Source organism: Macaca nemestrina, chromosome 10 (genome assembly GCF_043159975.1).
Source record: "Macaca nemestrina isolate mMacNem1 chromosome 10, mMacNem.hap1, whole genome shotgun sequence".
Lineage (NCBI taxonomy): Eukaryota > Metazoa > Chordata > Mammalia > Primates > Cercopithecidae > Macaca > Macaca nemestrina.
The window spans coordinates 116,575,929-116,591,655 of record NC_092134.1 but is presented as its reverse complement, the minus strand read 5'-3'; positions in this window follow the sequence as shown (position 1 = coordinate 116,591,655).

Here is a 15,727-nt window from a genome sequence, read left to right as displayed (position 1 = left end):
GAGACGCTGGAGAGCCCATGGTGTAGTTCCAATCTGAAGGCTGGTAGGCTCAAGACCCAGGAAGAGCCAACATTTTATTTTGAGTCTGAAGGCAGGAAAAAACCAAAGTCCCAGCTCAAAGGCAGTCAGGCAGGAGGAGTTCCCTCTTATTCAAGGGAGGATCAGCCTTTTTATTCTATTCAGGCTCTCAACTGATTGAATGAGGCCCACCCACATTAAGGAAAACAATCTGCTTTACTCAGTCAACTGATTTAATGTTAATATCCTCCAAAAACATTTCACAGAAACACCCAACATAATGTTTGAGTAAATATCTGGGCACCCTGTGGCCCAGTCGACACATAAAATTAATCATCACACTCACCGTCAAAGTAGGGGCAGGAGGATTAAGTTCTATCTCTTGAAGAAGGAAGTATCTCTAGATATTACGTGGAATTCTTCTGTAAAGAAAATTTGTCTCTTTCCCTCACCAAGTAGGTTTTTATTCCTTGTACCCAATCAGGTGTGTCCTAAAATGCAATGCCTAAATGTGTTCAAAGGATAAATAACCCTGCAGTATGGTTTTTTATTTTAAATTTAAGTAGAAGTAGTATACATATTTTCTGTTGAGAGCTTTTCCTCATATCCTATAAAATTTAATGTCTCTTCTCGTTGACTCTTGGTGAACCAGACTCTCACTATGCTACTTTGATTCTCCCCAGCTCGTCAGATATTTACTGAGTGCCTGTTATGCACAGGGCTGATGCTCAGCCTAGAGACTATGACGTTAAAAGGAAATCCCTGCAGTCAAAGCATTTACCACCCACTGGGGCAAGCAAAGGTATAGTTAGGAGATGTAATTTACCACTTTCTCTGATCTGAGGCAGGTTAATTTAAAATCCTTTGAGCCTCAGCTTCCTCATTTGTCAGGAGAATATAATAACTGTAATAATAATAATACTCAGTTCAACAGTAATAGTAAGTAAATAAAATACTGTTTATGAGGAAAAAGTTAGTTTTTACATTGCCACACAAATGCTAATTGTTGTTCTCAATAACAACTTATTGAGATAGATAAGAATAGATATGTCGTCCAGGCTGGATTGCAGTGGTGTGATCTTGGCTCACTGCAACCTCAGCCTCCTGGGTTCAAGCGATTCTGCTGTCTCAGCCTGCCAAGTAGCTGGGATCACAGGCGTCCACCACCATGCCCGGCTTATGTTTGTAGTTTTAGTAGAGACAGGGTTTCACCACTTTGGCCAGGCTGGTCCTGAACTCCTGACCTCAGGTGATCCACCCACCTTGGCCTCCCAAAGTGCTGGGATTACAGGAGTGAGCCACTGCGCCCAATCAGATAGTCTTATCTCTAAGGTTTATAGCTTCAGAAACCAAAGTCCAAAATGATTAAGTTCCTGGCACAGAATCATGCCAGCAGTTACGTGGCAGGGCTCAGTTCAGAGCACAGATCTTTGTATTCTCTTATTTCTGCACCACTGCACGGTGAGAATCTTACACACTCCTGTTTATAAGAGCAGCCTATTAAAAAATATTCTGGGACACATCTAAAAAGCCATAATATGAGATAAGAAAAAAATAAAAGCTCTGTTTTGGATGTATCCTGGAAGCTGGGAACGAACATGCTCTTTGGACATGTTTGGAAATGTGCCACAGTTTTCGATTCTTATCCTTGTGCTCCAGGCTTTCTTTGGGACACTCGAGAGATTATCTTCGGGATTCAGAAAAGCATCATGTCATTTTATTTTTCAAATCCTCAGAGTGCTAGAAGTTTTGGGTCTGATTTCCTAGTCTGACCTTTCGTTGTAGCTATTATTTTTTGATATATACTATTCATAATTCATTTTGTTGAAGAGGAGATTTTATTTAATGTCAATAAATATGTATGAGTGTTGGGAGGAACATACCTGAGCTGTGAGGGCTGGTGAAAATTGTAGAGGACAGTACAGTTAAATAGGATGTGGGGATAACGTCACTGACTGTAAACCTCATGATTGAGAAAAAGATGGGGATCATCTTCTGCTGAAATACATCGTGGAAAGATTCTCAAAAGCAGTTAGAAACGGATGACAACATTAAAAGGACGCAGTTTATTTTATTTGGAAACTAGTATTCCCTTGTCGGAGATTTGGGATAACAGACTTCAAAATTTTGGCTCTGTTCAAAATTCCCTGACTCGTTGGGTGGCTTGAAAAAATGATTTAAATCCACTATCCTGCAAGATAGAATAATGATAACTTATAACACTGTACTTGGCACTTGGATGTAATTATATTAGTGAGTAGTGTGTATGTATGATTACTATGTGTCAAATCATATGCCAAGCACTTTACAAGCTGTAACTCTGCATCCTCTGGGAAGCATGTACCATTCTTGCTCTTCTTTCACATGCAAGAAAATTGTAGGGCTGGGCGCGGTGGCTCATGCCAGTAATTCCAGCACTTTGGGAGGCCAAGGCAGGCGGCGGATCACATGAGGTCAGGAGTTCAAGACCAGCCTGGCCAACATGGTGAAACCCTGCCTCTACTAAAAATAAAAAAATTAGTTGGGCGTGGGACGTGTGCCTGTAATCCCAGCTTCTAGGGAGGCTGAGGCAGGAGAATTGTTTGAATCTGGAAGGAGGAGCTTGCAGTGAGCTGAGATTGTGCCACTGCACTCCAGCCTAGGCGACAGAGTGAGACTCCTCAAAAACAAAAACAAAGAAAGAAAATTGTAGTAGGAGTTTTTCAGTGTATTGTAACAATCTATTTGCATGTTGGTCTTTTCCTGTGGATCTGAATTGGTTACAGTAGGGATTGAATCATCATAGCAAATGTCTCTCATGCTTAGCATAGACTGGTTTGTAGCCACACCAGATCAATAAATCTGATCTATTCTATACTTTAGAAAATCACCATGTGTAGGATGAAAGTGTGGAAAGATGAGGCGAGGAAAGAGCTGAGACTATGTCAATTGTTTAGGCAACATAAAATATACACTTATATTTGGATAAAAGGTACAAAAGAAAGGAGAACATGAAAAGATAAATAATTAGTGATACAAGATTTTAACTAAAAGCAACAAGGTAAGCCATCTCTAATAAGGCTATTAATATTTAGAACTATGTTGATGAGATAAAGAACATGTATATTTTATTTTAAAAATACCTTCAAGAATATCATAAAATGTATGTTGTGTTAACATTTTGTTATTCTTCACACTCAGTTTGATCTCTGTCCTACGTCTGAGCTTGAGAAGTCCCACACTGCTTTACTGAGAAGTCCCCAATAAATAAAAATTTCATTGACTGTTAGAGCTTTAAGCAGTGATTTGAAGAAGAAACAATGTAAACAGTAAGAGGATGACATAAGCTGCATTAGGATATTCCTGGCATACATCCTGCCAGAAACCTGGCCTGCACCTATGAGAAGCATCACTAGTCAGTAATAGAACTCTTCCTCAATAAGCCTGAACTTGGCCTGGGAGTCCTCCTCAACTCAGTACTCCTGGTTCCCACAAAGGATACATTGAGGACTACTGCTATTCCAGGGTTATTGTGTGGGACTTCTCAAGCTCAGACACAGGAGAGAGATCGCACTTAATGTGAAGAATAACAAAAAGGCTGACACAGCATATGTGTTATGATATTCTTGAAGATTTTTAAAAAACATATTTTATTGGAAAAGCACTTTTTTATTTTTTATTTTTTTGAGACAGAGTGTCCCTGTGTCACCCAGGCTGGAGTGCAGTGGCACGATCTCGGCTTACTGCAAGCTCCACCTCCCGGGTTCACGCCATTCTCCTGCCTCAGTCTCCGGAGTAGCTGGGACTACAGGGGCCCACTACAGCCCCGCTAATTTTTTGTGTTTTTAGTGGAGACGGGGTTTCACCATGTTAGCCAGGATGGTCTCGATCTCCTGACCTTGTGATCCACCCACCTAGGCCTCCCAAAGTGCTGGGATTACAGGCGTGAGCCACCGCACCCGGGCACTTTTATATTTTTATTTTTATTTTTGGAGACAGGGTCTTGCTCTGCTGCCCAGGCTGCAGTGTAGTGGCGCAATCACGGTTTGCTGCAGCCTCGACTTCCTGGGACCCAGTCCCAGGTGTGAGCTTCACCACACTTGGCTAATTTTTGTATTTATTTTGTAGAGCTGAGGTCTCGTCATGTTGCCCAGGCTGGTTTGGAACTTCCAGGATCAAGTGATCCTCTCAAAGTGCTGGGATTACAGACTTGAGCCACCATGAAGTGCATTTCCAGCTGGGTGCCTGTAATGCCAGCACTTTGGCAGGCCAAGGCGGGTGGATCACCTGAGGTCGTGAGTTCGAGACCAGCCTGACCAACATGGAGAAACCCTGTCTCTACTAAAAATACAAAATTAGCGAGGCATGGTGGCACATGCCTGTAATCCCAGCTACTCGGGAGGCTGGGGCAGGAAAATCACTTGAACCCGGGAGGCGGAGGTTGCAGTGAGCCAAGATCACGCCATTGCACTCCAGCCTGGGCAACAAGAGTGAAACTCCACCTAAAAAAAAATTTTTTTTTTTTTAGATGGAAGCTAGCAGAAGGCAAGAAATAACTAAGATCAGAGCAGAACTGAAGGAGATAGAGACACAAAAAACCCTTCAAAAAATCAATGAATCCAGGAGCCAGTTTGTTGAAAAGATCAGCAAAATTGATAGACCACTAGCAAGACTAATAAATAAGAAAAGAGAGAAGAATCAAATAGATGCAATAAAAAATGATAAAGGGGATATCACCACCCACCCCACAGAAATACAAGCTACCATCAGAGAATACTATAAACACCTCTATGCAAATAAACTAGAAAATCTAGAAGAAATGGATACATTCCTGGACACATACACCCTCCCAAGACTAAACCAGGAAGAAGTTGAATCCCTGAATAGACCAATAACAGGCTCTGAAATTGAGGCAATAATTAATAGCCTACCAATCAAAAAAAGTCCAGGACCAGACGGATTCACAGCTGAAATCTACCAGAGATACAAGGAGGAGCTGGTACCATTCCTTCTGAAACAAAGAGGGAATCCTCCCTAATTCATTTTATGAGGTCAACGTCATCCTGATACCAAAGCCTGGCAGAGACACAATAAAAAAAGAGAATTTTAGACCAATATCCCTGATGAACATCAATGCAAAAATCCTCAATAAAATAGTGGCAAACTGAATCCAGCAGCACATCAAAAAGCTTATCCACCATGATCAAGTGGGCTTCATCCCTGGGATGCAAGGCTGGTTCAATATATGCAAATCAATAAACATAATCCAGCATATAAACAGAACTAAAGACAAAAACCATGTGATTATCTCAATAGATGCAGAAAAGGCCTTTGACAAAATTCAACAGCCCTTCATGCTAAAAACTCTCAATAAATTTGGTATTGATGGAACGTATCTCAAAATAATAAGAGCTATTTATGACAAACCCACAGCCAATATCATACTGAATGGGCAAAAACTAGAAGCATTCCTTTTGAAAACTGGCACAAGACAGGGATGCCCTCTCTCACCGCTCCTATTCAACATAGTGTTGGAAGTTCTGGCCAGGGCAATCAGGCAGAAGAAAGAATAAAGGGTATTCAATTAGGAAAAGAGGAAGTAAAATATTTCCAGTTTGCAGATCACATGATTGTATATTTAGAAAACCCCATCGTCTCAGCCCAAAATCTCCTTAAGTTGATAAGCAACTTCAGCAAAGTCTCAGGATACAAAATCAATGTGCAAAAATCACAAGCATTCTTATACACCAGTAACAGACGAACAGACAGGCAAATCATGAGTGAACTCCCATTCACAACTGCTTCAAAGAGAATAAAATACCTAGGAATCCAACTTACCAGGGATGTGAAGGACCTCTTCAAGGAGAACTACAAACCACTGCTCGTTGAAATAAAAGAGGACACAAACAAATGGAAGAATATTCCATGCTCATGGATAGGAAGAATCAATAGCGTGAAAATGGCCATACTGCCCAAGGTAATTTATAGATTCAATGCCATCCCCATCAAGCTAGCAAGGACTTTCTTCACAGAATTGGAAAAAAACTACTTTAAAGTTCATATGGAACCAAAAAAAAGCCTGCATTGCCAAGACAATCCTAAGCCAAAAGAACAAAGCTGGAGGCATCACGCTACCTGACTTCAAACTATACTACAAGGCTACAGTAACCAAAACAGCATGGTACTGATACCAAAACAGAGATATAGACCAATGGAACAGAACAGAGGTCTCAGAAATAATACCACACATGTACAACCATTTGATCTTTGACAAACCTGACAAAAACAAGAAATGGGGAAAGGATTCCCTATTTAATAACTGGTGCTGGGAAAACTGGCTAGCCATATGTAGAAAGCTGAAACGGGATCCTTTCCTCACACCTTATACAAAAATTAATTCAAGATGGATTAAAGACTTAAATGTTAGACCTAAAACCATAAAAACTCTAGAAGAAAACCTAGGCAATACCATTCAGGACATAGGCATGGGCAGGGACTTCATGACTAAAACACCAAAAGCAATGGCAACGAAAGCCAAAATTGACAAATGGGATCTAATTAAACTAAAGAGCTTCTGCACAGCAAAATAAACTCTCATCAGAGTGAACAGGCAACCTACAGAAGGGGAGAACATTTTTGCAATCTACTCATCTGACAAAGGACAAAGGACTAATATCCAAAATCTACAGAGAACTCAAACAAATTTACAAGAAAAAAACAACCCCATCAAAAAGTGGGCGAAGGTTATGAACAAAAGAAGGTTACTTCTCAAAAGAAGACATTTATGTAGCCAACAGACACATGAAAAAATGCTCATCATCACTAGACATCAGAGAAATGCAAACCAAAACCACAATGAGATACCATCTCACACCAGTTAGAATGGCAATCATTAAAAAGTCAGGAAACAACAGGTGCTGGAGAGGATGTGGAGAAATAGGAACACTTTTACACTATTGGTGGGATTGTAAACTAGTTCAACCATTGTGGAAGACAGTATGGCGATTCCTCAAGGATCTACAACTAGAAATACCATTTGATCCAGCCATCCCTTTACTGGGTATATACCCAAAGGATTATAAATCATGCTGCTATAAAGACACATGCACACATATGTTTATTGCGGCACTGTTCACAATAGCAAAGACTTGGAATCAACCCAAATGTCCATCAATGACAGACTGGATTAAGAAAATGTGGCACATATACACCATGGAATACTATGCAGCCATAAAAAAGGATAAGTTCATGTCCTTTGTAGGGACATTGATGAAGCTGGAAACCATCATTCTCAGCAAAGGATCGCAAGGACAGAAAACCAAACACCGCATGTTCTCACTCATAGGTGGGAATTAAATAATGAGAACACTTGGACACAGGGTGGAGAACATCCCACACTGGGGTCTGTCATGGGTTGGGGGGAGGAGGAGGGATAGCATTAGGAGATATACCTAATGTAAATGATGAGTTAATGGGTGCAGCACACCAACATGGCACATGTATACGTATGTAACAAACCTGCACATTGTGAACATGAACCCTAGAACTTAAAGTGTAATAATAAAAAATAAATAAAAAGGAAATAATAATTAAAAAGTGGAAAGCAAAAAAAAAAAAAAAAAAAAAAAAAAATGCACTTCTGGCTGGGCCTAGTGGCTCATGCTTGTAATCCTAGCACTTTGGGAGGCCGAGGAGGGTGGATCATTTGAAGTTAGGAGTTGGAGACCAGCCTGACCAACATGGTGAAACCCTGTTTCTACTAAAAATACAAAAATTAGCTGGGCATGGTGGCACGCGCCTGTAATCCTAGCTACTCCGAAGGCTGAGACAGGAGAATCCCTTAAACCCAGGAGGTGGAGGTTGCAGTGAGCCAAGATCGCGCCATTGCACTCTAGCCTGGGTGACAGAGTGAGACTCTGTCAAACAAACAAACAAACAAACAAACAAAAAATGCACTTCTGTGGTAACTTTTTGTTTTGATATAATTTCAAACTTTCGGAAAAGTTATAACAATGGTACAAGGAATTTCTTTACACCCTTTACCTAGGTTTACCAATTGTATACATTTTCTCCATTTGTGATTTCATTCTATCTATCCACTATATCCATCTACCTACCTACCTACCTACCTACCTACCTACCTACCTACCTACATACATACATATTTTTCTAAACCATTCAGGAAAAAATTGTAGTCATCACACTCCTTTACTCTTTTACTTAAAACATTATTGTTATTAAATTTTAAAAAATTTACTTAGTGTAAAATTGACTGTCTGTTTTTGGTGTATTTTTAGCACACAGATAGAGCCATGTAACCATCACCACAGCCAGGATACCAAACAGTTCCATTACCATAAAACCCTTCCTCATGCTGCCCTTCTATAGTCAAACCCTACCCCTGCTCTTAAACCCTGGTCATCACTGATCTCTTATCCTTCTCCATAGTTTTGTCTTTTCCAGAATATCATAGAAATACAATCATGCAGAATGTAAACTTTTAAGATTGTCTTCTTTCACTCAGTATCACGCTTTTGAGATTTATTCATGTTCTGTGTATAAATCATTCATTGTTTATAATGCTGCTGAGCAATATTGCATTATATAGATGTGTCATAGGTTTGCTTATTCACTCATTGATAAACATTAAAATTACCATTTCAATTTTCAAGCAATTATGAATAGAGTTGCTATAAACATTCATGTACAGGTTTTTATGTGAACATAAATTTGCATTTTTCTAGTGTAAATACCTATGAGTGGGGTTACTGGGTCATATGGTAAGTGTATATTTAAATTTATAAATTTATAAATATTAAATTTTTCTAGTGTAAATACCTATGAATGGGGTTGCTGGGTCATATGGTAAGTGTATATTTAAATTTATTTCAACCCTTTTCCTTATTTTTAAATTGGGTGTTCATTTTCTCATTGTTGATTATCAAGAGTTTTTTTTTTCAGTATTGAGGTCCTTTGTTAGATGTGTGATTTACAAATACTGTATCATAGTTAAAGTTATTAATGATATCCACTTTATTGATTTTTTCTTTTATGTATTGTTCTTACGGTGTCATATTTAAGAAAGCTTTGCTTTATGCAAGTTTATGAAGGTTTTATTTGTCTTCTAAAAATTTGATAATTTTATGTTTCAACTTTGGGCCTATGAGCTGCTTTGAGTAATTTTTATATAAAGTGCAAGGTTTAGGTTGAGATACTTTTTTTTTTTTTTTTTTGCATCTGAATGTTCAATTGTTTTAAAACCGCTTGCTAAAAAAGCTATCCTTTCTCCATTGAATTGCTGTTCTACTTTTGTTCAAAATCAGTTGGCCATATTTGCATGAATCTATTTTTGGATTTTAAAATTCTCTTCCATTGATCTGTGTGTCTACCACTTTGGCAATACCATACTGCATTTACTATTGTAGCTTTATAATAAGTGTTAAAATTGTCTACTGTGAATCCTCTAACTTTATTCTTACTTAAAAAAATTTTCTGACTATTCCAGCTCCTTTACTTTTCTATGTAAATTTTAGAATCAGCTTGTTTACATCTACAAAAAAAAAAATTATTCTGGGATTTAACTGGAATTGCATTGAATCTACAGATGAATTTGAAGAGAAATGACAAGGTAATTATACAGAATCTTCTAGTCCATGAACATAGTTTGCCACTCCATTTATTTAGGTCTTCTTTGATTTATTCATAAGCTTTTCCACTCTTATTATTTCTCTTCTATCTGAAAAACTTTATCTGGCATTTTTTTGGGGGGGGGGCAGATCTGCTAATGATGTATTCTCTCAGTCTTCCTTTTTCTGAGAATGTCTTCATTTTGCCTGCATTCCTGAAGGATATTTTAACTGGATATAGAATTCTCAGTTAAAAGCTATTTTATTTCAGCATTTAAAAAATGTTTCACTGCTTACTGGTTTTCATGGTTTCTGATGAGAAATATGAAGTCATGTAAAAATCATCATTGCCACTCAGGGGTGTTGGCTCACACCTGTAATCTCAGCACTTTGGGAGGCTGAGGAGGGCAGATCACAGGGTCAAGAGATCGAGGCCATCATGGCCAACATGGTGAAACCCAGTCTCTACTAAAAATACAAAAAATTAGCTGGGTGTGGTGGTGCGCCCGTAGTCCCAGCTACCAGGGAGGCTGAGGCAGGAGAATCACTTGAACCCGGGAGGCGGAGGTTGCAGTGAGCCAAGATTGCACCACTGCACTCCAGCCTGGTCACAGAGACTCTGTCTCAAAAAAACAAAAACAAAAACAAAAACATCATATCATTTTTCTCTGGCTGTTTTCAAGGTATTTTCTTTTGTCTTTAGTTTTCAGTAGTTTGATTATATTATCTGGGTGTGTATTTCTTCAAATTTGTTCTGTTTGGGGTTTACTAAACCTTTTTAATCTGCAAGTTTATATCTTTTGCAATATTGGGGAATATTTTAGTCCTTTATTTCTTCAAGTATCTTTCTGCATGAATCTCTTTTTCTTTTGAAATTCCAGTAACACAAATGTTAAATCTTTTGGTATTGTCACACAGATGTATTAGGCTCTGCTCATGTTTTAAAAATCTTTTTTATCTCTATAGTACAGATTGGGTAATTTTACTGATCTATCTTCAAGTTCATTTAGTCACCCAATCCAGTAAATTTTCAATTTCAGCTATTATATTTTTTTCAGTTCTAAAATTTTCTTTTGCTTCTTTTTTATATTTCCTATTTCTCTTCTGAGAATTTCTGTCTTTACATTTGTTTCAAGAGTGTTCACACTTATTGGAGAATGATTTTAATAACCGGGAAGCCTTTGTCTAATTTTAACATCTATGTTCAAGGCTGTTGATTATCTTTTTCCCTAAGAGATGTGAAGATTTTCCTGGTTCTTCATATGTTGAATAATTATGGATTTGATTCTGGACATTTTGAATATGATATTTTGGGACTCTGGGTTTTGTTAAATCCTATAGGGCATTTTGCTTGTTTTACCAGGAAACTGACAAATTTAAGTTTAGGTTGTAAATTCCTATCCCACCTTCTGTTGGCTCTGGTTCCAATGTCAGTTCAAGGTTCAAAGGCTTTGCAGTGCTACTTATATCCGTCCTGTGTGTGTGTGTGTGTGACATTCAGTGGCTATTCTGGGACTTGGGCAGTGGTCCACCCTGTATATCAGTTCTCATTGTCTTTTGCCTGCTATTTAGGGTCAGATCTAAAGGCACAGCTAAAACATGGGTCCAGTGATTCATGCATCTTGGATCCCATATCACTTTCTAGAGCTTCTTTCTTTCCAAGATTTCCCCAGGGAGATCTTTCCTGCTTCCAGGTAACATCTTCCTGGTATTCCGTATTAGCCACTGCCTTAGTTTCCCTGGTCTGTTATACACTTTCCACAACTGTGTCTGCCTCAGGGACCAAGTGGTGAGAGGACAGACCGAAATAAGTAACAGGACTGATGTGTCTCACACCCTTGGATCCATGCTTCCTCTGGTCAGACAGAAGGATACCCCTCTCTCATTTTTAAGCATTGGTCCAGCTATTGCTGCTTCTATGCCAGAGTGGGATTGCCTAGGAGCTGGGACAAGAGAGGAAATAAAACCCCAGAACATTTCTTCTACTACCTCTAACCCATAGGAGACCCTTTTCCTGCTCCTCAGACAAGAAAGAGAGAATGCCTCTTAGAACAATTTTTGTCTGCACCTTGTACGTACTTTTGGGTTTCAGGTTGCCTTTGAGTCCAGGCTGGGAGAAATCAGATTTAAAAAAGGAGGACTCACCCCTTACTTTAGTAGCTCTTAGAGCTCAGTTTGCCTTTCCTAACCTGCTTTCTACCATTCTCTTTTTCAAAGTCCTCAGATGGTTTACATGATACATCCTTTCCAAGGTTTCCCGTTACATTCAGGAGGAGAGACAGGGTGGGGTATGCTATCTCCATCTTGATTGGAACCCAGAGAGTGCTCCTTTATTTTTAAATACTTCAGTGTATATTTCCTAAGATGAAGGACTTTCTCTTACATGACCACACCACAATGATCAAAATCAAGAAAATGAACATTTTAATAATACTATTATATAACCCACAGTCCATTTGATCAATCGTTCCAGTGCTTTCTTTTACGGTTATTCTTTCCCTGGTCAAGATCTAATTAAGGATCATGAATTACATTGAGTTACCATGTCTCTTTAGTCTCCTTTAATCTGGTACAGTTTCTTAGCCTTTCTTTGTCTTTTATGATCTTGACGTTTTATTTTCTTTTAATTAATTAATTTATTTATTTTGAGACAGAGTCTTGCTCTGTTGCCCAGGCTGGAGTGCAGTGGCACCATCTCGGCTCACTGCAACCTCTGCCTCCTGGGTTCAAGCGATTCCCCTGTCTCACCCTCCAAAGTAGCTGGGATTACAGGCACACATCACTACGTCCAGCTAATTTTTGTATTTTTAGTAGAGACGGGGTTTCACCATGTTTTCCAGGCTGGTCTCAAACTCCTGAGCTCAGGCAATCTGCCAGCCTCGGCCTCCCAAAGTGGTGGGATTACAGGCATGAGCCACTGCGCCCGGCGATCTTGACATTATAAAGAGTACAGGCCAGTTATTTTGTAGAATATCCTTCCACTTGTGTTTGATGTTTTCTAATGATTAGATTCAGGTTATGTGTTTTTGGCAGAAATATCACACATGAGATGTTGTGTTCTTCCTAGGATGGCATAACAGGAGGTACATAATGTCTGTTTGTCCTATTACCAGAAATGTTATCTTTGATACTTGGCTAAGCTGCTGCTTTGCGGTTTTCTCTACTCTAAAGTTACTATTTTTGTGAGTTTCTTAAGGGCTAGAGTTTGAATATAATTACATTGTTATGAGGAGAACTCTAGACTAGTGCTGTCCAATAGACGACCTCTCTGCTTTGATGGGATGTTCAATTCAGCGCTGTCCAATATGGTAGCCATTGCCACGTGTGGCTACTGAGCATTTGAAATGAGGCTAGTGTATCTGAGTGTGGTGGTTCATGCCTGTAACCCCAGCACTTTGGGAAGCCAAGGTAGGAGGATCGCTTGAGGCCAGGAGTTCAAGACCAGTCTGGGCAATATAGCAAGACCCTATCTCTACAAAAAAATAATAAAAAATGAACCAAGCATAGTGGCCTGCATCTGTAGTCCCAGCTGCTCAGGAGGCTGAGGTGGGAGGATCACTTCAGCCTGGGAGGTCGAGGTTACAGTGAACTGTGATTGTGCCACTGCACTTCAGCCTAGGCAACACGATGAGATCCTATCTCAAAATAAAATAAAATATAAATGAGGCTAGTGGGACTGAAGAAATGTAAGGGATATAATTTCAATTTGAAAACTTCCAGAGAACATCCTGTATTAGCATTTTCTAAAGAGTATTTTTTTTACCCTGCTCTGAGAAAAAAGGGCTCCAGGATCAAATAAGTTAGGGATCATTCTATATAGTATACTTGGGAAACACAGTAGTATTTCCTGCCGTCTTGGCACCTACACATCTTTGTGTTTTCACTTGGCCTAGTGCTAGGTGTAGGTAAAATTGTCAGATAATTGCTCTGTGAGTCTCCAAACAGCTCCTTAATTAGCTTGTGTAAATGACTTGCTCAACAGCACAGCTAAGTCTGGCAATGGTGGGATTTACACCTAGGCCAGCCACCTAATTCCAAAGACTGTTTCCGGTACAGCAGAAATGGCAATGGAGAAAATGATATTGAAGTTCAGGTTGCCTCATGAGTCTTTGTTTAAGGTTGATACAGGCAAGAGTTATTATTTAGTCTATGAATTCCTTTTCACCAATGCAAAACTAGGAAACATTTCGCATTCACAGAATGTGGTCATTCTGTCTTCCTAAAGGAATTAATATTAATATTAACAGTCCTTGTCAACTTACAGCATAGTTCTCTGAGGATGTGTTTCTTTCTGTTTAAATAAAAGAATTCCTGGAACAGGCTAGTAAGTTAATACTTTACACAAAGTCATCCAGAGCAAATATTCTCATACAGATACAGTTGTCATAAGAGGTTCTAAGTGCCTCTCCATACCACACACATATTCAGTCAGTTACTGAAGGCAAGAGAGAACGATTAGAAAGTATGAAGGAAGGAGGCTTGGAGGGGAGAGAAAGGAGAACAATTTGCAAAGACAAAGACATCTTAAGCCAGATTTACATAAGAGCACTAGAGCCAGTTTGAATTAGAGGGGAATAAGCTGTGTAAGTTGCCTCCTTTCTTTTACTTCACCTGCAGTTCCTCTGGGAAGCTCTTTGCTGAGCCACGCTTAGAGAAATGTTATTCCTATAACTGTAACTTGTTTTGGCCGGCTTGCCCCACCAGTTGAGAGCTGCGGTTTGAAGAATTCTGAAGCAAAGGGATTTTATCTGGTTGATGAGTTCAGAATTCAGATCAAATCTTGAAAGTGGGAACAAGACGTTGTTGGTGCCTGATGCTATAATTCTTGAAGGTAATCGAGTTTAAAAGCAGTTTTTTTGGTGAATGATGTCATCCTCCATAAAAGCAGATTTTAATTAATTTTAAGATACCAGTGGAAGTTGTGACCCCAAAATGCCCCCAAGAGACCTTACAGATGGCTCTTCTCCTGTGCTGTTTGGCATACGTTCAGGAAAACCGCAGGGAAAATTGGCTTTGACGTGCTTGTGCTTTAAGGTATATGCTGCAGTACCTTGTAAAGGTTCATTTTATTGCCAAATATAACATTCAGTTGCCAACTGGAAGTGTAAAAGTTCATATTTTCTTTTTTCTGTTTGGTTTTTAACTTTTAAGACAGTATATTTGCTAAGATTCTGGCGATAGCTTTATGTAACAAGACACAGCATACCACGCTTGCTACTCAACTTGTTTGTGGTAAGTCTCAGCCTCAATATGAAGCTGTGTTTTTTTTTTTAAATCAAAACCCTGCTTTTTATAGGCTCAATATCTTGGTAAGTGTGCCATTAAACACAGTAGTGAACTTAAGACAGCAAGAGAAAGGAGTTAACAAAAGCTAGACATTGCAGCCTAAACAAAGTTCATACAAAAAACAAAGGAACTATCACTGGTTAATGGAATTTTCCTGACGAATTAAAACTTTACAGTATAAAACATGCATTTTAGAATATTTAGTTTTCAAGTTCAAAAAGTACCAGTGTACCAGTGTCTATTTGAAACGATTTCTCTCCAAAGCCAAAGTGTCATCAAAATTAATTCATATGACGTAGCATATTCTAATGCCAAAAAATATTCAGTATTATTGAAGTGGAGGTAAATCCCAGGGGTTTTGGGACTTTCTCATGCTGCAAAGGGCTGTTTCTCTGGTTCATTCAAAGAAGAGTGTGACAGAATCCGATTACGTCCCTAAGCTCAGTAAAGGGCAGGACTCCTGGCACCCAGCTCTGACCTCTCCATAAAGCCTGGTTACTCTTTCCTCAGATACAGGATGTGTGAGGATCAAGGGCATGTGGTTCTGCTAGCTAAAGAGATAGCAAACCACCTCCTCCCTCCATCCTAAAAAGCACCTTTTCCAGGTAAATAAAAGTCTACACGGGGAAAAATTTAAAACATACTTATCTACAGGGTATGGATTTTGAAATATCAATGTAATCCTTACTTCAAAAATGTTAACCACTTTAAAATTTTTAACATCTGGCCATTTCTGATTCCCTCTTAAAGATGTATTCAGGTTGGATTTCTGTTGATTTATCATTGTACATTTCTAGCCAAAAATATTAATTTTATTC